At 39.1% G+C, this 25,761-nt stretch overlaps 1 long non-coding RNA gene across 1 annotated transcript; it reads right to left on the bottom strand.

Annotated features, from left to right (window-relative positions):
- Positions 1-4,359: 4,359 nt before the first annotated feature.
- On the bottom strand, positions 4,360-8,111 carry LOC138407096 (uncharacterized). The gene is made up of 3 exons (XR_011240528.1): positions 7,910-8,111; positions 6,767-6,831; positions 4,360-6,080 (listed from the first exon to the last, which is right to left on the bottom strand). It is a non-coding gene; the product is annotated as an uncharacterized lncRNA (long non-coding RNA).
- Positions 8,112-25,761: the final 17,650 nt, after the last annotated feature.

Raw genomic sequence — 25,761 nt, 5'->3', positions numbered from 1 at the left:
TGAGAAGAGAAAAGAATAGAAACATACTCACCTGGGACTTTTCCTGGCTGAACAATCACCTTTCTATTGTGACAGAGGCATGACAAGACACAACCCTAACACAATTTCACCACTTTCAACAACAGTCATTGTGTTCAAAAGAACAGCAGTGTGGAGTTCTATTACTCAAGTCAAACAGGTGGCCGTCATTTAAGGACCAAGGCAGCAAATGTTCTACATGCTAGTTCTAGTGCATTTGTCTGAAAATCACTGGAACATGGGTCATTGTTCAAAACAACAGCATACTTTGATTCAAAAGTATCAACACAACCAGAAAAGTACAAACTGCTCAACTTCAATCATCTCAAATCCTTTAAAATAGCAACCAAAACCACAAAGACGTGGAAGACAACAGAACACTACCATTCAGATGAATCAAACAATAACCAAAATGACACCTACGCAAAGTCCAATTGTTGAAAAATCAACATCTGCTGAAAAGGTTACAATTTTCCTTAAAGGAAAATACCACAACATTTTGTGGAGTGATGAAGGCAACACTGTTCAAACCACAGAACACTGTGAAGCATGGTGGCACAAGCACAATACTTCAAGACATCATGTTGACTTATGCCAAAGAGGAGACACCCTTCAAATGTGTGTTTCAACAAGACAACCACCCCAAACACACAAGTAAGCACACAGCATCTTCAACATCCAACAACACTAACATAATGGAGTGGCCACTCCGATCATCCTGGACTACAATACCTGTACACAGGTGACGCAACTTGGTCGACTCCATGCAACACACATGTGAAGCAGTTCTCAAACACACTGCTCGTACAACTAAATACAACTTCAGTGATTCACAGACAAGACACATCTTCTAGCATTTTTCCCTTCATACAATTAATGTTTGACTTTGTAAAGACCAATGCAGACACTGCTATCTTTTTTTTTTTTATTAACACACTGCTATTATTCTGAACACAACTCTACATCTCACATGGAACAAGCAGCAATAGATCAAATACATTCAAACAATAACTGTTCAAATCTACTCACAAATCCAGCAGTGACACAATCCAGGTGCTTCAACAAACCTGTAACACATGACATGGTTTACAAACACACATTAATATAAAGTCTCTTTTGATTTAATGAACAAACACTGAACTGTACAACCACTTACCACTGTTGATCCTCAGTAACACTGGTGGAACAGCTTAGAGGTTTCTTAGGTCCACATGAAGTACAACCTGCTAGACACAATAACACATTAACATACAGTAACCAGGACTTATGGCTCACCTGGAGGAACACATACCTACTTGCTGCTAAACAACAATCTTTAAAAGCTGATAATCTATTTTAGATCAAACTCACCATTTTCCATGTGGTTCCCTCGCACCACCAAGGACTTTCAGTACAATGTCTGAAAGGGGACAGAAGTGGTCGTCTTTAGTTTTTACAACTTTAACAACGTCAGTGTGTACAGATTATTCAGACTATTTGCTCTTAATACATTACTTACCTCAAACAACATCGCTCCACATAACCAGTGAGCCGCTGTCCTCATCGGCCCTGTATGACAGTCAAAACAATCAAGGGTCTCATTTAGCAAACACTGTGTGGCATTCATACAAAAACTGGACTTACACAAAACTAAATTACTATTTAGAAAACCATGCAGGTTCACCCAATAGATTTTTGAGAAGAGAAAAGAATAGAAACATACTCACCTGGGACTTTTCCTGGCTGAACAATCACCTTTCTATTGTGACAGAGGCATGACAAGACACAACCCTAACACAATTTCACCACTTTCAACAACAGTCATTGTGTTCAAAAGAACAGCAGTGTGGAGTTCTATTACTCAAGTCAAACAGGTGGCCCTCATTTAAGGACCAAGGCAGCAAATGTTCTACATGCTAGTTCTAGTGCATTTCTCTGAAAATCACTGGAACATGGGTCATTGTTCACAACAACAGCATACTTTGATTCAAAAGTATCAAAAAACCAGAAAAGTACAAACCGCTCAACTTCAATCATCTCAAATCCTTTAAAATAGCAACCAAAACCACAAAGACGTGGAAGACAACAGAACACTACCATTCAGATGAATCAAACAATAACCAAAATGACACCTACGCAAAGTCCAATTGTTGAAAAATCAACATGTGCTGAAGAGGTTACAATTTTCCTTAAAGGACAATACCACAACATTTTGTGGAGTGATGAAGGCAACACTGTTCAAACCACAGAACACTGTGAAGCATGATGGCACAGGCACAATACTTCAAGACATTGTGTTGCCTTATGCCAAAGAGGAGACACCCTTCAAATGTGTGTTTCAACAAGACAACCACCCCAAACACACAAGTAAGCACACAGCATCTTCAACATCCAACAACACTAACATAATGGAGTGGCCACTCCGATCATCCTGGACTACAATACCTGTACACAGGTGACGCAACTTGGTCGACTCCATGCAACACACATGTGAAGCTGTTCTCAAACACACTGCTTGTACAACTAAATACAACTTCAGTGATTCACAGACAAGACACATCTTCTAGCATTTTTCACTTCATACAATAAATGTTTGACTTTGTAAAGAACAATGCAGACACTGCTATCTTTTTTTTTATTGTATTATATTGTTTAAAACACACTGCTATTACTTTGAACACAACTCTACTTCTCACATGGAACAAGCAGCAATAGATCAACTACATTCAAACAATAACTGTTCAAATCTACTCACAAATCCAGCAGTGACACAATCCAGGTGCTTCAACAAACCTGTAACACATGACATGGTTTACAAACACACATTAATATAAAGTCTCTTTTGATTTAATGAACAAACACTGAACTGTACAACCACTTACCACTGTTGATCCTCAGTAACACTGGTGGAACAGCTTAGAGGTTTCTTAGGTCCACATGAAGTACAACCTGCTAGACACAATAACACCTGAAACACATGAAGGACATACAGTAACCAGGACTTATGGCTCACCTGGAGGAACACATACCTACTTGCTGCTAAACAACAATCTTTAAAAGCTGATAATCTATTTTAGATCAAACTCACCATTTTCCATGTGGTTCCCTCCCACCACCAAGGACTTTCAGTACAATGTCTGAAAGAGGAAAGAAGTGGTCGTCTTTATTTTTAACAACGTCAGTGTGTACAGATTATTCAGACTATTTGCTGTTAATACATTACTTACCTCAAACAACATCGCTCCACCTAACGAGTGAGCCGCTGTCCTCATCGGCCCTGTATGACAGACAAAACAATCAAGGGTCTCATTTAGCAAACACTGTGTGGCATTCATACAAAAACTGGACTTACACAAAACTAAATTACTATTTAGAAAACCATGCAGGTTCACCCAATAGATTTTTGAGAAGAGAAAAGAATAGAAACATACTCACCTGGGACTTTTCCTGGCTGAACAATCACCTTTCTATTGTGACAGAGGCATGACAAGACAGAACCCTAACACAATTTCACCACTTTCAACAACAGTCATTGTGTTCAAAATAACAGCAGTGTGGAGTTCTATTACTCAAGTCAAACAGGTGGCCCTCATTTAAGGACCAAGGCAGCAAATGTTCTACATGCTAGTTCTAGTGCATTTCTCTGAAAATCACTGGAACATGGGTCATTGTTCACAACAACAGCATACTTTGATTCAAAAGTATCAAGACAACCAGAAAAGTACAAACTGCTCAACTACAATCATCTCAAATCCTTTAAAATAGCAACCAAAACCACAAAGACGTGGAAGACAACAGAACACTACCATTCAGATGAATCAAACAATAACCAAAATGACACCTATGCAAAGTCCCATTGTTGAAAAATTAACATGTGCTGAAGAGGTTACAATTTTCCTTAAAGGAAAATACCACAACATTTTGTGGAGTGATGACATCACCACTGTTCAAACCACAGAACACGGTGAAGCATGGTGGCACAAGCACAATACTTCAAGACATCATGGTGACTTATACCAAAGAGGAGACACCCTTCAAATGTGTGTTTCAACAAGACAACCACCCCAAACACACAAGTAAGCACACAGCATCTTCAACAGCCAACAACACTAACATAATGGAGTGGCCACTCCGATCATCCTGGACTCCAATACCTGTACACAGGTGACACAACTTGGTCGACTCCATGCAACACACATGTGAAGCAGTTCTCAAAAACACTGCTTGTACAACTAAATACAACTTCAGTGATTCACAGACAAGACACATCTTCAAGCATTTTTCACTTCATACAATTAATGTTTGACTTTGTAAAGAACAATGCAGACACTGCTTTTTTTTTTTAAAAAAAACAGCCTCATTTTTAGATTTATTGACAGCTGCCATATCCCCCATACACAACATTTAACAATTATTATGTGCTTGTGATAACTGGACTCATTATGTGGCCCTATGAGGCAAACAACATGTAAAATCACACCATTGATACAAATCATGATGAGAACAATACAATGTATGAGGCCCAGCAGTCTCCACACTGGAAACCTACCTTCTGATGCTAACACAGGAGTTTCCAAGAACCTCAGTCCACCGGCCAGATGCACCTCATTGATGACTGATCAGTTAATCACAGTGGAGCTAGAGGAGAGACGAGAGACAAACAGGGACACTACAGGAAACACCCCCACCCTTAAAACAATGATTCAACACTTACATCACATTTCACTAACTAACAACTAAGGTCAATTCATTCATTACAATGCATTTGCCAACTAATTACTGCTGCTGGATTCAAAGTGAGCGGCAGACACACAAGTTGTACCACAAGGGAATGTCACTTCACACAAAATGGCTGCCACCACGAGGTGGACAAATCAAACAACAGGTGTTACTCAAGCTACCTTCACGCAACACTCACACAGGTGACCAACACAAACGTGGAGTGCAACACCCACCAAACCAAAAGAGTGACAATTACACCACCTACAAAGTTGCTGCCATTCACCAACACAACATCAATTTCGATGACAAGTACTGCAGCAGTTGAGTCAATTTACTTGGTGACCTTCAACACTAACATTATTTCTGATTTCATTCACATCTCTACTCATTCTCACATATCAACAACTGTTCACACCTTCAGCTTCCTGTCGTTTGTTTTGTGACTTCACAGAAAGTGAATCACTTCCTGTTTGCCAGGTTGTCTTCAAATTAACACTCAAGACATTAACTAGTACAATGGCATGAAACATTACACGTGTTTTAAGAATACCACACTGATTACTTACTTATATTTAGTAGCAGTCATGAGGTGAAGAACTTTCACTTTACTTTTATTCATAATAGAGATGTCACAGTTACCCCTTTTTAAAATATATAAGGTACAGAGTGTAGAATTTAGTGATATCTACTGTTAAAGTTGCATGTTGCAGCTGAACACCTCTCACCTCACCCTCTCCTAAAACATGAAAAGAACCTGTGGCAGCTTCAGTTACCTCAAAAGGGATTTAGTTTGTTCAGTCTGGACTACTGTAAAAAACAAGCAGCCTCCATAGAGAGGAGCCCCTCGATGTAAATATGGTGTATTTAAATATTAATGGCCTTTTCAACAGTACATAAAACTATATTCATATAATTTAGATGAAGTGAACTAGTGAAAACATCATGAGGATTATCTGACATTCAATTTCTGCCAATAGATCCCTTTCACCTAAATTTTACACAATTAACCTTTAAGTGAGAAGATAACAAACAAGTAAATAGGTGGTTGCCACAAATTGGATCAAAAAATAGTAGCATCATCATATCGTGAGTTGCGCTTTTAAAGGGGCCTATTGTGAGATGTTACCTTGATCGCCCACACACGCACAGTAAAACTATCAAAGGGCCCAATCCAGGAATCCTGGACTTGGAGAATTCCTCCCTCTGTCCAGAATTTACACCAACATACCCAGGACACAAAAGCTTCCATCTTGTGCATTTGGAGCAAGAGTTTGCCACATCTTTTGGGGATCTATCATCGTTTATCTCGTCGCTTTGTGCTGCTGTGAGAGGCCTTCAGCGTGACGCAGACAGCTGGAGATCTGCAGGAAATAAGAGTCACAGTTACTCAGGGTTGTGTTCTCCATCAAATCCAACAGCTTAGTGTTTGGGAAATGTACAACTACAACTCACTGTGGATGTTTGGTGATTACTGATTTTGTTTTCAGTTTTATATCAAATCAAATGTCCTTCTACTTATAAGGTCAAAAAAAAACTGAACAACATGGTAGGTAAAAATATAACATAATATGAATAGAAGTTCCTATAAATGTTAATTAAACATTTGGAAGGGCCTTTTCGTGATGTCACGCTACATACATACATACATATATATATATATATATATATATATTTGGGGTTTGGTAGGGCTGGGTGATACAACACTATTGATAAAATGTGTGGACTCTGCTGACATCTGGTGGTGAAGCTGTGTGTTGCAGCTTCTCCTTCCAAACATGAAAGAATACGTTAGACGACATACTAACCTATGACTTTTTTTGTCATATTTTAGACGACATACTAACCTATGACTTTTTTTTCTTATTATTTTAGACGACATGACAGCCTAGAAAAAGTCATAGTATAATATGACGTCTGAAATTTAAATGTATCAAGAGTCGCAGCAGATTCCACTATTAACAAACATGTTAACAATGGAAAAGCTGCAGCAACACGTCAAACACACAGAAGATCCAATAAATGTGTTGATATTTTAAGCAATAGTCACCAAATGATGGGTCTGTGGGCTCCTGGCATCTCCAGCGTACTGGCTCCCTCTACCTCCATCCCTAGCTAATGACAGTAGCAAACATAGCAAACAAATGATACAAGCTTTCCTTAGGAACACACTTTAGTTCATATAAAATACATTTAAATGGAGCAGGGAGCTCAAACGGTGACATTAACATTTTAATAAAGGTCAAATCAGGGCTGAGCGATAAAAGAATATCAATAATGATGTCCAATATATATCAATGTAATGATTATGCATTGTGAAAACAATGATGAGGTAGAGCACATGCAATAGATGCCACGTGTCTAGTGCAATTCTTTACTCATTCAACAGAGCAATAGTATTAAAACAATTAAAATGATCTAATCTGTTAAATAGAGATGAAACAATAAACCTGTTTCAATTCAATTTAATTTGTATAGCACCAAATCATAATATACATTATCTCAAGGCACTTTAAAATCTCATTTAACATAGAGAAACCCAACAGTTCCCACAATGAGCAGCACTTTGGCGACTGTGGAGAGGAAAAACTCCCTCCCTCCCTGTTTATCGTCATGATCATTATTTTCTATGTATATTGATTTATGATGGTAAATTATATATAATTGGGTGTTTTACATGGCTGCAAAACACTATCAATACTTATTGCAATTTAATATTCATCATAAAGGTTATATATACGCATATACGTACCAAGGTTATTATAGTTTTGAAATTGTTATTAGTTTTTATTTTTATTTCGTTTTTCAGTTTGCATTTTTATTTCATATATATATATATATATTTATATTAATACACAATACAAATCTATGAAATCAACACGTATTGAACTTGTGTTACTTTGATATTGATGAAAATGAAAAGCTGATCATTATTCAAGTGGACGTACTTTAGTTAGTTTAGGACAAAAGAAGCGATCGAGTGTTTTACAAGAGAATTCCACACGCGCTCAGGTGTGGTTAGCTTGGGATAGCTAGCTTAGCTTAGCATCGACACGAGGAACTAATGAGACGCGTTTTGCTCGAAAACACGAGTGAACAATGAAAAATGTGCAGCGACACGTCAAACACACAGAAGATCTGATAACTGTGTATAACTGTGTATAACTGTGTTGATATTTAAAACAGTATTCACCTCGTGAAGATCTACGGGCTCCCGATCCAAGCAGTTCCGCATCCAAGCGGAAGTACCGACTGGCAAACAGGAAGTGGAGGACTCCAATGGGATATATGGAGAAGGGGAACTTCGAATAGACCAAGTTACGTAGACTCGCGGGGGTGGAGTTTCTTTATCTAACTCAAACAATAAATATTGTAAACAATTTCCAAACATTCGTGGGCACGACTGATTTAAAAAAAATATATAGCACATCATATGATATGATAATAAAATATCACAATCTGTTTATTTAATTTATTTTTAAATGTTATTCATCCCTCATGAGCACATCCATTGACAGGATGATATAAAGTTATTATAATTGATCTTCAGGGTTGTTACTACTCTGAAAAGTATGTACATTTACTGCACTTTTTAATATAATTTGTATACCTTACTATACAATGATGGGGTTTTTTGAGGTCTTTTGCCTTAATATACAATTCATCTTGATGATATTATATATATATTATCAGAGAACTATGATGGGAAGAGGGAAGACACTTTCTTGGTTTATATCAAACCAAGAAAGTCTCAAGAGGGCTGCATAGGACTGAATAATATATTTTCAGCCCCTGTGCCTAAGTACTGCTGTATGCGTATACATGGTAGCAGCCAAAACCATATGTAGCTTAAAAGCATGTTTGCCTTTTTTTTGGTTTCTTCCGCACACACACACAATCTCACATTACTTAGCCGAAGCAATATCCTTTAACTGCCCATGTTGGTTTATAGACTTGCTTGGTGAACTGAGCCAGCAGCAGGCAGCCTTGTGCCGTCCGTGCCATGTGGCGTGGCCTCAAATTCACCGTTTTCCTAATTAGGTGTCAGCAAGGATGGCAGATGATGTCTCTTCTCTCCTCCTCAATGTGGACACCAATGTGCTGGGCCTTGGCAAGCAGGAAATCGAAGAGCGGAGGAAATGCGGGCAGCGTGACTGAGTCGCACGTTTTTCTTTACCTTCCATTAACAGACATATCAGTGGTGACGCATACACCAAAAAGTGCCACGGCCCCAAATATTACTGGATCCATCTGGTCTGCCGATATCTTTGGTTTTAGCAATATGATTCACACTGATCCCTTTATTTGCATCCTTCTATCGTGGTTATTTTGTGGACACCAGGTGTTCCCAGTGTGAACTCTGCAGGAACTATTCAACCCAGTTGCGAATTCCTGCTCAGAAAACAGACTTGACGTCAGAATAGGATGAAATTAGCTTCAGTTCCACGAATAACTCTGAAAAGCTTGCATTTGAATTTGGGAGCCACATACATCACACTCCTGCACACAGGGATTATTTACTAACAATTAAACAGAAGGTTATTTCACAAATGAGAGCACTGGTGCACTCCGTGTTGTCATTGTAATGATTACTGATGCTGAAAAGATGGAGTTAATGATCATGATGATGACACTCATTAGTTATTGAGATACCACGAGCTCAAAGGTTCATCGTGGGTATCGATTCATTTGTCAGTGCCTGAGAATTACTCGAGGGTTGTTCTTATTATAGCGATGGGTTTCTGGCTGTTTCTTCTTCTGTACTTTGTCCCCAGTGACGGTGGTTTACATTCAAAATAAATTGCATCCAACCAACGAAATATTTGTCATAAAGCTGTATCAGCAGAGTTTACTGAGCTCACCGGACTCCCGCAGTGTGGGCACTCAATGTATTCGTTATGGACGAGAAAGTGCCACAGCAAAATTCACGGGTGGATTCATTGCGATGTAGCCACCGCTGCAGATATGGACGTGTCCGAAATCTGTCTTTTTCGTTCGCTCGCTAATCCCTGTGCAACAGATGCGATATCGCTCGCTCCATGGTGAGCGGTAAACTTTGAGGACAATAAACAGAGAGCAATAATATAATAATTATGGAGTGATTTCACACTTCCATAGTTGGTAAAAAAACAATCTCTGGGCCCATCGGTTATCATCTGAAGATGTATTGGCCACTGGGGCAATGGTTCTAGTGGAGACAACAGATATCCAGGCCAAGACTGTGTCTTCCTTTCACTTCCTGTCTACAGTCCGAGGTAAACGTTTAAAAAACATGAAACACCAAAAAGAGCGATATTTTATGTGCGTGTTTTGGTTATATGCATATGAATGGAGATAAATTAAATGGCAGACAGCAGATGTATTTCAGCCAATATGCTCCACTTCTTTTGCTCTACGCACCCACTGTTTACCTTCGGACCATTCTGTGTGGCATTTGCATTTTCCCCGTGTCTGTGGAGGTTCGAGGAGAACAGTTTTAAATCTGAAAAGTGGAATGATACCTTCTCTTACGGCAAAATCAGGGAGAGATTGAGAAAAAATAACACCCGAGGAGCTCCCTACATTTTTCTTTCAACCTTTTTTCTGTCTCCTGCCCCACAGTGCAGCTCTTAAACCCTGCACTACACTTCACTTTGCTCATCTGCAATTTTCTCATCCACCTGAAAACAAGGCATGAATTTCAACTGTGACAATGCACTGTAAAGAACACAGTACTGCACAAAATGTATTTCAATGTGGACTAAACATTCATTAATAGAAAATATGTTGTTTTTTTTATCAAGATACAATTATTATTCTCTGAGAAATCACATATAATGTTAAAATATTTCACAATATTGAATAATTTGATTTGCCCCTGATCTGAAACAGGACCACAATGTAATTGGATCCTCACTGACCCATATCCCTCCACCTCCACAGAAATCCATCTGGTCATTTTAACATAATCCCTCAGTTAACACAGTTTATTTCTATAGTCACATTCTTTTTTATGGGTCTTAATCCTGTTTACGAACAAACAGACAGAGGGGTGACAACATAACTACCTTGGCAGAGGTAACTAAAGCAAAGTACCTCAAAACTTAAGTACAAAACACACAAGCTACTCCATATTGAATGCAGCGTGTGTATTTGACGGTGCGTTCCACTTATTCCTGTCTTGATGTTTTTCACCCCATTTCATTTATCTGTCAACTTTAGGAAAAGGTACTTTGCCATTTCAGATTAAAACAAACATTTAGCAACAATTGAATCGATTAGGAATTATGACGACAGATACATTTGTTTTAGCATCAGAGAACTTTATTGACTGCTTTGTGCTGTTTTTTTGGTTTGATTCGATTCATGTGTCAGAATCTGCCTCTGTGGATAATAAATACACGTGTGTGTTTCAGTGTTAAACCTCTCACTCCCATCTTCTCCTCTTCCTCCTCGCAGACTTCAAGGTCACCATGCGGCTATTTCCAGCTCGTCTTCGCTCTCATCCGTGTCGCAAAATGACAATTCAATTCAATTCAATTTTATTTATATAGCGCCAATTCATAATTTACATTATCTCAAGGCACTTTACATTTAAAGGTCAAGACCTTAAAACAATATTAACATAGAGAAACCCAACAGTTCCCACAATGAGCAAGCACAGGCGACTGTGGAGAGGAAAAACTCCCTCATTAACAGGGAGAAACCTCTGGCAGAACCAGGCTCAATGTGGGCGGTCATCTGCCTCGACCGGTTGGGGTGAGGAAAGAAAAGTAAGGGGGGAGGAAAGGAGAGATGGGTGGAAAGCGGGGGAGAGAAGAGAGAGATGAGGTGGAGAGAGAGAGACCGGGAACAATTTGGCACCATCAGTATCAAGGCTGACTATAACAATAACTAAATAAATAATGATGACAATGGTGATGGTGGTCGTTGTTGTCCTGCAGTCCCGGTGCCAGAGTTATCTGAAACGAGATAGAGAGAAGAGCCAGAGGGACTATGGGAGGACAAAGTGACACTTTGACATGATGACATGTTAAAACTAATAAATAAATAAATAAATAAACAGGTGTGGGGGGGCAGAGAGACAGAGAGACAGAGGGAAGTGATGAAGTGCTCAATGCATGATGGGAGTTCCCCCAGCAGTCTAGACCTATAGCAGCACAACTAAGGGATGGTTCAGGACTCACCTGATCCAGCCCTAACTATAGGCTTTGTCAAAGAGGAAGGTTTTTAGTTTTACTTTAAATAGTGGGATAGTGTCTGCCTCCCGAACCCAGAGTGGGAGCTGGTTCCACAGGAGAGGAGCCTGGTAGCTAAATGTTCTACCTCCTGCTCTACTCTTACAGACTCTTGGAACCACTAGAGAGCCTGTGTTTTGGGAACAAAGTGATCTACTTGGATAATAAGGTGTTATCAGCTCTTTGATATATGAAGGGGCGTGATTGTTGAGGGCTTTAAAAGTGAGGAGCAGGATCTTGAATTCTATTCTAAATTTTACTGGGAGCCAATGTAAGGAAGCTAAGACAGGAGTGATATGATCTCTCCTTCTAGTTCCTGTCAGCACTCGTGCTGCAGCATTTTGGACCAACTGGAGACTTTTAACAGTCTTCATGGAGCATCCTGCTAATAGAGAGTTGCAGTAATCTAATCTAGAGGTTACAAACGCGTGGACTGGTTTTTCAGCATCCTGCTTAGACAGGATGTTTCTAATTTTGGTAATATTGCGCAGATGGAAGAAAGCCATCCTAGACACTAGTTTAATATGGGGGTCAAATGACATGTCTTGGTCGAACAACACTCCAAGGTTCCTCACAGTGGAGCTGGAAGCCAGACTGACACCATCCAAAGTGACTATCTGGTCAGACAGTGTTTCTCTGAGATGTTTAGGGCCAATTACAACAACCTCAGTTTTGTCTGAGTTTAAAAGTAGAAAATTTTGGGTCATCCACACCTTGATATCTTTGAGACATTCCTGAAGTTGAACTAGGCGATTAGATTCATCATGCTTCATGGAAATATACAATTGGGTGTCGTCTGCATAGCAGTGGAATTGTATGTGGTGCTGTCTGATAATGTTGCCTAAGGGCAGCATATATAAGGTGAAGAGCATTGGTCCAAGGACAGAACCTTGTGGAACTCCATGATTAACTTGCATGTGCATGGAGTAGTCATTGTTAACATTAATAAATTGGAATCTATCTGATAAATATGATTTAAACCTGTGTAGTGCTGTTCCTTTAATTCCTATATGTTGTTCTAATCTCTGTAGCAGAATCTTATGATCTATTGTGTCAAAGGCTGCACTAAGGTCCAACAAGACGAGGACAGAGACAAGTCCATCATCTGATGCCATAAGAAGGTCATTAGTGACTTTCAATAGTGCTGTTTCTGTGCTGTGATAGGTTCTAAATCCTGACTGAAATTTTTCCAATAAACCGTTACTATTTAAGGAACCACACAGCTGGTTAGCAACGGCTTTTTCTAGGATTTTGGAAATGAAGGCCAGGTTGGATATGGGTCTACAGTTAGCTAAAACCTCTGGATCAAGCGTAGGCTTTTTAAGCAGAGGTTTAATAACAGCTACCTTAAAAGCCTGTGGTACGTAGCCGGTTAGCAAAGACATATTAATCTGATTTAAAATGGAACGGTCAATTAGGGGTAGGACTTCTTTAAAAAGTCTAGTTGGAACAGAGTCCAGCTGACAAGTAGTTGGTTTAGATGATGAAACTAACGAGGTCAGTTCAGGAAGATCAATCGAGTAAAATTTGTTTAGACATAAATCTGGTGCTATGGTTTCAGGACCAGACAATGTATCAGTGTTATTCACTGGGAGGAGGTGGTGGATTTTATCCCTGATGGTTGTAATTTCATTAGTGAACAACTTCATGAAGTCATTGCTTCTCACATCTAGAGGAATAGATGGGTCAGTACAGGTGTGACTTTCTGTCAGCCTGGCTACAGTGCTGAAGAGGAACCTGGGGTTGTTCCTATTTTCTTCTATTAGTAATGAATAATAAGAGGTTTGGGCATTTCTAAGTGCTTTTTTGTAATTTATAAGGCTACTCTTCCAGGCTAGGTGGAAGTCTTGGCGATTGGTGGAACGCCACTTCCTTTCTAGCTTCCGCGATGTCTGTTTTAGAACGCGCGTTTGGGAATTATACCACGGAGCTAATCTCCTCTGACTTAGTTTCTTCTTTTTGAATGGGGCGACAGCTTCAAGTGCTGTTTTTAGTGAGGCTGCAGTACTATTTACAAAGTTATCAACTAGTGTGGGAGTAAGGTTTTGATAATCTTCTTGTATTGTACTGAGACATGGCTGAGAGGGAAGTGAGGAGGGGAGCAGTTCTTTAAATTTGTGAACAGTTTTGTCGGATAAACATCGACTGTAATAGAATTTCCGTCCACAATTGACGTAATTAAGAACAATGCAGACAATATCTTTTATTTTATTTTATTATTTTGTTTACAACACACTGCTATTATTTTCAACACAACTCTACATCTCACATGGAACAAGCTGCAATAGATCAACTACATTCAAACCATAACTGTTCAAATCTACTATCAATTCCAGCAGTGACACAATCCAGGTGCTTCAACAAACCTGTAACACATGACATGGTTTACAAACACACATTCATATAAAGTCTCTTTTGATTTAATGAACAAACACTGAACTGTACAACCACTTACCACTGTTGATCCTCAATAACACTGGTGGAACAGCTTAGAAGTTTCTTAGGTCCACATGAAGTACAACCTGGTAGACACAATAACACCTGAAACACATGAAGGAAATGGAGTTATGGCTCACATGGAGGGACACACACCTAGTTAGCAAGTGCAGCAAGTTTACCCAATAGATTTTTGAGAAGAGAAAAGAATAGAAACATACTCACCTGTGACTTTTCCTGGCTGAACAATCACCTTTCTATTGTGACAGAGGCATGACAAGACACAACCCTAACACAATTTCACCACTTTCAACAACAGTCATTGTGTTCAAAATAACAGCAGTGTGGAGTTCTATTACTCAAGTCAAACAGGTGGCCCTCATTTAAGGACCAAGGCAGCAAATGTTCTACATGCTAGTTCTAGTGCATTTGTCTGAAAATCACTGGAACATGGGTCATTGTTCACAACAACAGCATACTTTGATTCAAAAGTATCAAAAAACCAGAAAAGTACAAACTGCTCAACTTCAATCATCTCAAATCCTTTAAAATAGCAACCAAAACCACAAAGACGTGGAAGACAACAGAACACTACCATTCAGATGAATCAAACAATAACCTAAATGACACCTACGCAAAGTCCAATTGTTGAAAAATCAACATCTGCTGAAAAGGTTACAATTTTCCTTAAAGGAAAATACCACAACATTTTGTGGAGTGATGAAGGCAACACTGTTCAAACCACAGAACACTGTGAAGCATGGTGGCACAGGCACAATACTTCAAGACATCATGTTGACTTATGCCAAAGAGGAGACACCCTTCAAATGTGTGTTTCAACAAGACAACCACCCCAAACACACAAGTAAGCACGCAGCATCTTCAACATCCAACAACACTAACATAATGGAGTGGCCACTCCGATCACCCTGGACTACAATACCTGTACACAGGTGACGCAACTTGGTCGACTCCATGCAACACACATGTGAAGCAGTTCTCAAACACACTGCTCGTACAACTAAATACAACTTCAGTGATTCACAGACAAGACACATCTTCTAGCATTTTTCCCTTCATACAATTAATGTTTGACTCTGTAAAGACCAATGCAGACACTGCTATCTTTTATTTTTTTATTAACACACTGCTATTATTCTGAACACAACTCTACATCTCACATGGAACAAGCAGCAATAGATCAAATACATTCAAACAATAACTGTTCAAATCTACTCACAAATCCAGCAGTGACACAATCCAGGTGCTTCAACAAACCTGTAACACATGACATGGTTCACAAACACACATTAATATAAAGTCACCTTTGATTTAATGAACAAACACTGAACTGTACAACCACTTACCACTGTTGATCCTCAGTAACACTGGTGGAACAGCTTAGAGGTTTCTTAGGTCCACATGAAGTACAACCTGCTAGACACAATAACACATTAACATACAGTAACCAGGACTTATGGCTCACCTGGAGGAACACATACCTATTTGCTGCTAAACAACAATCTTTAAAAGCTCAATACCTATTTTAAATCACACTCACCATTTTCCATGTGGTTCCCTCCCACCACCAAGGACTTTCAGTACAATGTCTGAAAGAGGACAGAAGTGGTCGTCTTTAGTTTTTACAACTTTAACAACGTCAGCGTGTACAGATTATTCAGACTATTTGCTCTTAATACATTACTTACCTCAAACAACATCGCTCCACATAACCAGTGAGCCGCTGTCCTCATCGGCCCTGTATGACAGACAAAACAATCAAGGGTCTCATTTAGCAAACACTGTGTGGCATTCATACAAAAACTGGACTTACACAAAACTAAATTACTATTTAGAAAACCATGCAGGTTCACCCAATAGATTTTTGAGAAGAGAAAAGAATAGAAACATACTCACCTGGGACTTTTCCTGGCTGAACAATCACCTTTCTATTGTGACAGAGGCATGACAAGACACAACCCTAACACAATTTCACCACTTTCAACAACAGTCATTGTGTTCAAAATAACAGCAGTGTGGAGTTCTATTACTCAAGTCAAACAGGTGGCCCTCATTTAAGGACCAAGGCAGCAAATGTTCTACATGCTAGTTCTAGTGCATTTCTCTGAAAATCACTGGAACATGGGTCATTGTTCACAACAACCGCATACTTTGATTCAAAAGTATCAAAAAACCAGAAAAGTACAAACCGCTCAACTTCAATCATCTCAAATCCTTTAAAATAGCAACCAAAACCACAAAGACGTGGAAGACAACAGAACACTACCATTCAGATGAATCAGACAATAACCAAAATGACACCTACGCAAAGTCCAATTGTTGAAAAATCAACATGTGCTGAAGAGGTTACAATTTTCCTTAAAGGACAATACCACAACATTTTGTGGAGTGATGAAGGCAACACTGTTCAAACCACAGAACACTGTGAAGCATGATGGCACAGGCACAATACTTCAAGACATTGTGTTGACTTATGCCAAAGAGGAGACACCCTTCAAATGTGTGTTTCAACGAGACAACCACCCCAAACACACAAGTAAGCACACAGCATCTTCAACATCCAACAACACTAACATTATGGAGTGGCCACTCCGATCATCCTGGACTACAATACGTGTACACAGGTGACACAACTTGGTCGACTCCATGCAACACACATGTGAAGCTGTTCTCAAACACACTGCTTGTACAACTAAATACAACTTCAGTGATTCACAGACAAGACACATCTAGCATTTTTTACTTCATACAATAAATGTTTGACTTTGTAAAGAACAATGCAGACACTGCTATCTTTTATTTTATTTTATTATATTGTTTAAAACACACTGCTATTACTTTGAACACAACTCTACTTCTCACATGGAACAAGCAGCAATAGATCAACTACATTCAAACAATAACTGTTCAAATCTACTCACAAATCCAGCAGTGACACAATCCAGGTGCTTCAACAAACCTGTAACACATGACATGGTTTACAAACACACATTCATATAAAGTCTCTTTTGATTTAATGAACAAACACTGAACTGTACAACCACTTACCACTGTTGATCCTCAGTAACACTGGTGGAACAGCTTAGAGGTTTCTTAGGTCCACATGAAGTACAACCTGGTAGACACAATAACACCTGAAACACATGAAGGACATACAGTAACCAGGACTTATGGCTCACCTGGAGGAACACATACCTACTTGCTGCTAAACTACAATCTTTAAAAGCTGATAATCTATTTTAGATCAAACTCAACATTTTCCATGTGGTTCCCTCCCTCCACCAAGGACTTTCAGTACAATGTCTGAAAGAGGAAAGAAGTGGTCGTCTTTATTTTTAACAACGTCAGCGTGTACAGATTATTCAGACTATTTGCTCTTAATACATTACTTACCTCAAACAACATCGCTCCACCTAACGAGTGAGCCGCTGTCCTCATCGGCCCTGTATGACAGACAAAACAATCAAGGGTCTCATTTAGCAAACACTGTGTGGCATTCATACAAAAACTGGACTTACACAAAACTAAATTACTATTTAGAAAACCATGCAGGTTCACCCAGTAGATTTTTGAGAAGAGAAAAGAATAGAAACATACTCACCTGGGACTTTTCCTGGCTGAACAATCACCTTTCTATTGTGACAGAGGCATGACAAGACAGAACCCTAACACAATTTCACCACTTTCAACAACAGTCATTGTGTTCAAAATAACAGCAGTGTGGAGTTCTATTACTCAAGTCAAACAGCTGGCCCTCATTTAAGGACCAAGGCAGCAAATGTTCTACATGCTAGTTCTAGTGCATTTGTCTGAAAATCACTGGAACATGGGTCATTGTTCACAACAACAGCATACTTTGATTCAAAAGTATCAAGACAACCAGAAAAGTACTAACCGCTCAACTACAATCATCTCAAATCCTTTAAAATAGCAACCAAAACCACAAAGACGTGGAAGACAACAAAACACTACCATTCAGATGAATCAAACAATAACCAAAATGACACCTACGCAAAGTCCCATTGTTGAAAAATTAACATGTGCTGAAGAGGTTACAATTTTCCTAAAAGGAAAATACCACAACATTTTGTGGAGTGATGAAGGCAACACTGTTCAAACCACAGAACACGGTGAAGCATGGTGGCACAAGCACAATACTTCAAGACATCATGTTGCCTTATGCCAAAGAGGAGACACCCTTCAAATGTGTGTTTCAACAAGACAACCACCCCAAACACACAAGTAAGCACACAGCATCTTCAACATCCAACAACACTAACATAATGGAGTGGCCACTCCGATCATCCTGGACTACAATACCTGTACACAGGTGACGCAACTTGGTCGACTCCATGCAACACACATGTGAAGCAGTTCTCAAACACACTGCTTGTACAACTAAATACAACTTCAGTGATTCACAGACAAGACACATCTTCAAGCATTTTTCCCTTCATACAATAAATGTTTGACTTTGTAAAGAACAATGCAGACACTGCTATCTTTTATTTATTTATTTATTTTTTATTAACACACTGCTATTATTTTGAACACAACTCTACATCTCACATGGAACAAGCAGCAATAGATCGACTACATTCAAACCAATAACTGTTCAGATCTACTCACAAATCCAGCAGTGACACAATCCAGGTGCTTCAACAAACCTGTAACACATGACATGGTTCACAAACACACATTAATATAAAGTCTCTTTTGATTTAATGAACAAACACTGAACTGTACAACCACTTACCACTGTTGATCCTCAGTAACACTGGTGGAACAGCTTAGAGGTTTCTTAGGTCCACATGAAGTACAACCTGGTAGACACAATAACACCTGAAAAGGATGAAGGACATACAGTAACCAGGACTTATGGCTCACCTGGAGGAACACATACCTACTTGCTGCTAAACAACAATCTTTAAAAGCTGATAATCTATTTTAGATCAAACTCACCATTTTCCATGTGGTTCCCTCCCACCACCAAGGACTTTCAGTACAATGTCTGAAAGAGGAAAGAAGTGGTCGTCTTTATTTTTAACAACGTCAGTGTGTACAGATTATTCAGACTATTTGCTCTTAATACATTACTTACCTCAAACAACATCGCTCCACCTAACGAGTGATCCACTGTCCTCATCGGCCCTGTATGACAGACAAAACAATCAAGGGTCTCATTTAACAAACATTGTGTGGCATTCATACAAAAACTGGACTTACACAAAACTAAATTACTATTTAGAAAACCATGCAGGTTCACCCAATAGATTTTTGAGAAGAGAAAAGAATAGAAACATACTCACCTGGGACTTTTCCTGGCTGAACAATCACCTTTCTATTGTGACAGAGGCATGACAAGACAGAACCCTAACACAATTTCACCACTTTCAACAACAGTCATTGTGTTCAAAATAACAGCAGTGTGGAGTTCTATTACTCAAGTCAAACAGCTGGCCCTCATTTAAGGACCAAGGCAGCAAATGTTCTACATGCTAGTTCTAGTGCATTTGTCTGAAAATCACTGGAACATGGGTCATTGTTCACAACAACAGCATACTTTGATTCAAAAGTATCAAGACAACCAGAAAAGTACTAACCGCTCAACTACAATCATCTCAAATCCTTTAAAATAGCAACCAAAACCACAAAGACGTGGAAGACAACAAAACACTACCATTCAGATGAATCAAACAATAACCAAAATGACACCTACGCAAAGTCCCATTGTTGAAAAATTAACATGTGCTGAAGAGGTTACAATTTTCCTTAAAGGAAAATACCACAACATTTTGTGGAGTGATGAAGGCAACACTGTTCAAACCACAGAACACGGTGAAGCATGGTGGCACAAGCACAATCCCTCAAGACATCATGTTGCCTCATGCCAAAGAGGAGACACCCTTCAAATGTGTGTTTCAACAAGACAACCACCCCAAACACACAAGTAAGCACACAGCATCTTCAACATCCAACAACACTAACATAATGGAGTGGCCACTCCGATCACCCTGGACTACAATACCTGTACACAGGTGACGCAACTTGGTCGACTCCATGCAACACACATGTGAAGCAGTTCTCAAACACACTGCTTGTACAACTAAATACAACTTCAGTGATTCACAGACAAGACACATCTAGCATTTTTTACTTCATACAATAAATGTTTGACTTTGTAAAGAACAATGCAGACACTGCTATCTTTTATTTTATTTTATTATATTGTTTAAAACACACTGCTATTACTTTGAACACAACTCTACTTCTCACATGGAACAAGCAGCAATAGATCAACTACATTCAAACAATAACTGTTCAAATCTACTCACAAATCCAGCAGTGACACAATCCAGGTGCTTCAACAAACCTGTAACACATGACATGGTTTACAAACACACATTAATATAAAGTCTCTTTTGATTTAATGAACAAACACTGAACTGTACAACCACTTACCACTGTTGATCCTCAGTAACACTGGTGGAACAGCTTAGAGGTTTCTTAGGTCCACATGAAGTACAACCTGGTAGACACAATAACACCTGAAAAGGATGAAGGACATACAGTAACCAGGACTTATGGCTCACCTGGAGGAACACATACCTACTTGCTGCTAAACAACAATCTTTAAAAGCTGATAATCTATTTTAGATCAAACTCACCATTTTCCATGTGGTTCCCTCCCACCACCAAGGACTTTCAGTACAATGTCTGAAAGAGGAAAGAAGTGGTCGTCTTTATTTTTAACAACGTCAGTGTGTACAGATTATTCAGACTATTTGCTCTTAATACATTACTTACCTCAAACAACATCGCTCCACCTAACGAGTGATCCACTGTCCTCATCGGCCCTGTATGACAGACAAAACAATCAAGGGTCTCATTTAGCAAACACTGTGTGGCATTCATACAAAAACTGGACTTACACAAAACTAAATTACTATTTAGAAAACCATGCAGGTTCACCCAATAGATTTTTGAGAAGAGAAAAGAATAGAAACATACTCACCTGGGACTTTTCCTGGCTGAACAATCACCTTTCTATTGTGACAGAGGCATGACAAGACACAACCCTAACACAATTTCACCACTTTCAACAACAGTCATTGTGTTCAAAATAACAGCAGTGTGGAGTTCTATTACTCAAGTCAAACAGGTGGCCGTCATTTAAGGACCAAGGCAGCAAATGTTCTACATGCTAGTTCTAGTGCATTTGTCTGAAAATCACTGGAATATGGGTCATTGTTCAAAACAACAGCATACTTTGATTCAAAAGTATCAACACAACCAGAAAAGTACAAACTGCTCAACTTCAATCATCTCAAATCCTTTAAAATAGCAACCAAAACCACAAAGACGTGGAAGACAACAGTACACTACCATTCAGATGAATCAAACAATAACCAAAATGACACCTACGCAAAGTCCAATTGTTGAAAAATCAACATCTGCTGAAAAGGTTACAATTTTCCTTAAAGGAAAATACCACAACATTTTGTGGAGTGATGAAGGCAACACTGTTCAAACCACAGAACACTGTGAAGCATGGTAGCACAAGCACAATACTTCAAGACATCATGTTGACTTATGCCAAAGAGGAGACACCCTTCAAATGTGTGTTTCAACAAGACAACCACCCCAAACACACAAGTAAGCACGCAGCATCTTCAACATCCAACAACACTAACATTATGGAGTGGCCACTCCGATCATCCTGGACTACAATACCTGTACACAGGTGACGCAACTTGGTCGACTCCATGCAACACACATGTGAAGCAGTTCTCAAACACACTGCTCGTACAACTAAATACAACTTCAGTGATTCACAGACAAGACACATCTTCTAGCATTTTTCCCTTCATACAATTAATGTTTGACTTTGTAAAGACCAATGCAGACACTGCTATCTTTTATTTTTTTATTAACACACTGCTATTATTCTGAACACAACTCTACATCTCACATGGAACAAGCAGCAATAGATCAAATACATTCAAACAATAACTGTTCAAATCTACTCACAAATCCAGCAGTGACACAATCCAGGTGCTTCAACAAACCTGTAACACATGACATGGTTCACAAACACACATTAATATAAAGTCACCTTTGATTTAATGAACAAACACTGAACTGTACAACCACTTACCACTGTTGATCCTCAGTAACACTGGTGGAACAGCTTAGAGGTTTCTTAGGTCCACATGAAGTACAACCTGGTAGACACAATAACACCTGAAAAGGATGAAGGACATACAGTAACCAGGACTTATGGCTCACCTGGAGGAACACATACCTACTTGCTGCTAAACAACAATCTTTAAAAGCTGATAATCTATTTTAGATCAAACTCACCATTTTCCATGTGGTTCCCTCCCACCACCAAGGACTTTCAGTACAATGTCTGAAAGAGGAAAGAAGTGGTCGTCTTTATTTTTAACAACGTCAGCGTGTACAGATTATTCAGACTATTTGCTCTTAATACATTACTTACCTCAAACAACATCGCTCCACCTAACGAGTGAGCCGCTGTCCTCATCGGCCCTGTATGACAGACAAAACAATCAAGGGTCTCATTTAGCAAACACTGTGTGGCATTCATACAAAAACTGGACTTACACAAAACTAAATTACTATTTAGAAAACCATGCAGGTTCACCCAATAGATTTTTGAGAAGAGAAAAGAATAGAAACATACTCACCTGGGACTTTTCCTGGCTGAACAATCACCTTTCTATTGTGACAGAGGCATGACAAGACACAACCCTAACACAATTTCAACACTTTCAACAACAGTCATTGTGTTCAAAATAACAGCAGTGTGGAGTTCTATTACTCAAGTCAAACAGGTGGCCCTCATTTAAGGACCAAGGCAGCAAATGTTCTACATGCTAGTTCTAGTGCATTTCTCTGAAAATCACTGGAACATGGGTCATTGTTCACAACAACCACATACTTTGATTCAAAAGTATCAAAAAACCAGAAAAGTACAAACCGCTCAACTTCAATCATCTCAAATCCTTTAAAATAACAACCAAAACCACAAAGACGTGGAAGACAACAGAACACTACCATTCAGATGAATCAAACAATAACCAAAATGACACCTACGCAAAGTCCAATTGTTGAAAAATCAACATGTGCTGAAGAGGTTACAATTTTCCTTAAAGGACAATACCACAACATTTTGTGGAGTGATGAAGGCAACACTGTTCAAACCACAGAACACTGTGAAGCATGATGGCACAGGCACAATACTTCAAGACATTGTGTTGCCTTATGCCAAAGAGGAGACACCCTTCAAATGTGTGTTTCAACGAGACAACCACCCCAAACACACAAGTAAGCACACAGCATCTTCAACATCCAACAACACTAACATTATGGAGTGGCCACTCCGATCATCCTGGACTACAATACCTGTACACAGGTGACGCAACTTGGTCGACTCCATGCAACACACATGTGAAGCAGTTCTCAAACACACTGCTCGTACAACTAAATACAACTTCAGTGATTCACAGACAAGACACATCTTCTAGCATTTTTCCCTTCATACAATTAATGTTTGACTTTGTAAAGACCAATGCAGATACTGCTATCTTTTATTTTTTTATTAACACACTGCTATTATTCTGAACACAACTCTACATCTCACATGGAACAAGCAGCAATAGATCAAATACATTCAAACAATAACTGTTCAAATCTACTCACAAATCCAGCAGTGACACAATCCAGGTGCTTCAACAAACCTGTAACACATGACATGGTTCACAAACACACATTAATATAAAGTCACCTTTGATTTAATGAACAAACACTGAACTGTACAACCACTTACCACTGTTGATCCTCAGTAACACTGGTGGAACAGCTTAGAGGTTTCTTAGGTCCACATGAAGTACAACCTGGTAGACACAATAACACCTGAAACACATGAAGGACATACAGTAACCAGGACTTATGGCTCACCTGGAGGAACACATACCTACTTGCTGCTAAACAACAATCTTTAAAAGCTGATAATCTATTTTAGATCAAACTCACCATTTTCCATGTGGTTCCCTCCCACCACCAAGGACTTTCAGTACAATGTCTGAAAGAGGAAAGAAGTGGTCGTCTTTATTTTTAACAACGTCAGTGTGTACAGATTATTCAGACTATTTGCTCTTAATACATTACTTACCTCAAACAACATCGCTCCACCTAACGAGTGAGCCGCTGTCCTCATCGGCCCTGTATGACAGACAAAACAATCAAGGGTCTCATTTAGCAAACACTGTGTGGCATTCATACAAAAACTGGACTTACACAAAACTAAATTACTATTTAGAAAACCATGCAGGTTCACCCAATAGATTTTTGAGAAGAGAAAAGAATAGAAACATACTCACCTGGGACTTTTCCTGGCTGAACAATCACCTTTCTATTGTGACAGAGGCATGACAAGACACAACCCTAACACAATTTCACCACTTTCAACAACAGTCATTGTGTTCAAAATAACAGCAGTGTGGAGTTCTATTACTCAAGTCAAACAGGTGGCCCTCATTTAAGGACCAAGGCAGCAAATGTTCTACATGCTAGTTCTAGTGCATTTCTCTGAAAATCACTGGAACATGGGTCATTGTTCACAACAACCGCATACTTTGATTCAAAAGTATCAAAAAACCAGAAAAGTACAAACCGCTCAACTTCAATCATCTCAAATCCTTTAAAATAACAACCAAAACCACAAAGACGTGGAAGACAACAGAACACTACCATTCAGATGAATCAAACAATAACCAAAATGACACCTACGCAAAGTCCAATTGTTGAAAAATCAACATGTGCTGAAGAGGTTACAATTTTCCTTAAAGGACAATACCACAACATTTTGTGGAGTGATGAAGGCAACACTGTTCAAACCACAGAACACTGTGAAGCATGATGGCACAGGCACAATACTTCAAGACATTGTGTTGCCTTATGCCAAAGAGGAGACACCCTTCAAATGTGTGTTTCAACGAGACAACCACCCCAAACACACAAGTAAGCACACAGCATCTTCAACATCCAACAACACTAACATAATGGAGTGGCCACTCCGATCACCCTGGACTACAATACCTGTACACAGGTGACGCAACTTGGTCGACTCCATGCAACACACATGTGAAGCAGTTCTCAAACACACTGCTTGTACAACTAAATACAACTTCAGTGATTCACAGACAAGACACATCTAGCATTTTTTACTTCATACAATAAATGTTTGACTTTGTAAAGAACAATGCAGACACTGCTATCTTTTATTTTATTTTATTATATTGTTTAAAACACACTGCTATTACTTTGAACACAACTCTACTTCTCA

The sequence above is a fragment of the Paralichthys olivaceus genome, chromosome 24, assembly GCF_024713975.1.
Source record: "Paralichthys olivaceus isolate ysfri-2021 chromosome 24, ASM2471397v2, whole genome shotgun sequence".
Taxonomy (NCBI): Eukaryota; Metazoa; Chordata; class Actinopteri; order Pleuronectiformes; family Paralichthyidae; genus Paralichthys; species Paralichthys olivaceus.
This window is presented reverse-complemented; position numbering and strand designations above follow the sequence as displayed.